This window comes from Sapajus apella, unplaced genomic scaffold (assembly GCF_009761245.1).
Source record: "Sapajus apella isolate SASKATOON/1434 unplaced genomic scaffold, GSC_monkey_1.0 scaffold19, whole genome shotgun sequence".
NCBI classification, from domain to species: domain Eukaryota; kingdom Metazoa; phylum Chordata; class Mammalia; order Primates; family Cebidae; genus Sapajus; species Sapajus apella.
This window is the reverse complement of record NW_022436959.1, coordinates 28299634-28301915: the sequence shown is the minus strand read 5'-3', so window position 1 is coordinate 28301915 and position 2282 is coordinate 28299634. Positions and strand designations below refer to the sequence as shown.

At 36.8% G+C, this 2282-nt stretch overlaps 1 pseudogene; it reads right to left on the bottom strand.

The window, feature by feature from the left end:
- Positions 1–413: 413 nt before the first annotated feature.
- On the bottom strand, positions 414–860 carry LOC116557312 (annotated as a pseudogene).
- Between the last annotated feature and the right edge of the window lie 1422 nt (positions 861–2282).

The following is a 2282-nucleotide window of genomic DNA, read 5'->3' as shown; positions in this document are numbered from 1 at the left end:
GAATACATGCTAATGAATATATCAATTTGAAGTTACAAGTTATTTTACTATGGAGGCAGGTATATAAACAAAGCCTTTCCCCCATAGATGACCCAGAATAACTTGTGAAGGTAGAAAGAATTTTAAAAGGGGGAAACTATTTTCTAGGATTCTCATGCAGAAAGTGTGCTAGATTTACCAGATTTGCCTTACAGGATATGAAACAAGTGGCAAGTTGTATCAGTGACTGACTCATTAAAACATTTCAATATTCAGTCTAAGAAGAGGTGTGGCTCAATGCCCATCACTCCTTTAAAAAAAGGAAAATGTACTATGAGAAGTCTTTCATATGAATGGAAATGCACCCATTAGATTTTTCTCCTCCTCATCACATTAGCTTGTATACACATGGAAAGCGAAAGATTTGCATTTTCTTTACAATAGTTCTTGCTATGATGTTTGACAGACTTTTTGCCACTCAACAAATTCATCAAGAACAGGCCAGGCACCACCTTCATCATAGTTACTAAGATCGGCATGGACTATGTTCTGCTAAATTCTAACACATTGTACCACTGATCTCTGTCCATAACACAATACTTTGCTCCAGGTACTGGTAAAATACTGAAAACAGTGGCCATGACCTCCCAAGCAGAAGAGCTAACATAGATTTAGCAGTATCAAGATCAAGCTTCTCTGATCTTTATCCCTTGCAAAATCAAAGGCGTATCTTTAGATATTCTTAAATAACGAAATGTCATTCAACTGTGAACACAAAAAGTCACATTTGTTTTGTAACTTTTCTGTGCAGTCACACTGTAATGAAGTCATCCCCTTTAACCATTCTTCCTTGTTAAAGCATCCCATGCTTTCAAGCTTCTAATTTCCTCACTAAAACTGACAGGAGATTAGTTTCAATTAAAACTAAATGAGGTTCATTTCAATTCAATGTATATGGGCCCTATTCACTAAATGTTAGTTAAAATACTCCCGAAGTCTTTAAGCTGCACACTGTTTAAGAGACTTTATAAATTCGTACATATATGTTCACACACTCAAACACACACATATAGGGCACTTAGATATTCAGAAAATAACTGAAAACAATGAAATAAGTCTTTTATAACTCATTAGTAACTGATACAGAAAAGGTACCATTGAATGAGTATACACAGTGACCAGAGCTCGAAAGTCCAAGTTACATCTCTACATGGTGCATAAGGTACTGAAGTCTGCATCTACAAATAAAATTACAAATGTTAACTTTTCCCCTGGATTTATAATGTTGAAGTCATAGAGGAACCTAATTGCCTGCGTGATTGTAGGCCATTTGCCAGAAGAACGAGGATTTTAGCATGACATTTTCTCTCTCATTTAAACACTAATTCATAATTGGGTCATAATGATGTCATCTAAACATATTGACCACACACACACAAATGTTTCCATTCTTTTCTTGACTTGCCACACTGGCCAATTACTATGACATTGACCGATAGTTGACAACTGACATTTGTAGGACAAATAACTAATGCATGCGAGGTATAAAATCTAAGTGACAGGTTGATAGGTGTAGTCACACAGCATGGCACACATATACCTATGTAACAAACGTGCACATTCTGCACATCTGCATATGTATCCTGGAATGTAAAGCAAAAAAATTAGAAATAAAATTCTAACATCCAAAAAAGAAAAATGACTTTGAATACTTCCAATCAGATTAATTTTTGAACTGCCTTCTTGTACCAAATTTCCTTCTCATTGAAATGGAGAGTGTGTTGTACATTGATGCTTATTCATTAAGGTGAGTGGAGGGCATTTAAGTGGCTCCACCACAAAGCATGACTACCATGAAGCACAGCCATGGCCTATTGTGCCAGTTATTGCTGTGACTGTGCTTAATACAGACATGGAACCATTTGACGGAATTATGATGAAAAAATGTCACGCCTCATGGGAGATGCTAGGTAATGATAATGAGCCAAGCATTGTAGCCCATTGGTGCTGGCTGCCTGATTTGTCTGGATGGGCTTGTGCCTGGAGGGTTAGCATTAGCCATTGACAACATCACCATTAACTCTCACTTTACAAAGAGTGATGGCATGGAAACCAGTCTCAATTCGTGTGCTTATGAGATGTGGACAGTAAGGAGCTTCTACCATTTTAGGGAATGATAGGGACAACACTTAAAATTTGTACTCCTGAAAAACGGTCAAATGAGAAGGCACAAACATTTTCAGTTGAAAATTTTTCTTAAAAAAGTGCTGTTATTAAACTCAGCATGGTAGACAATCTGAACC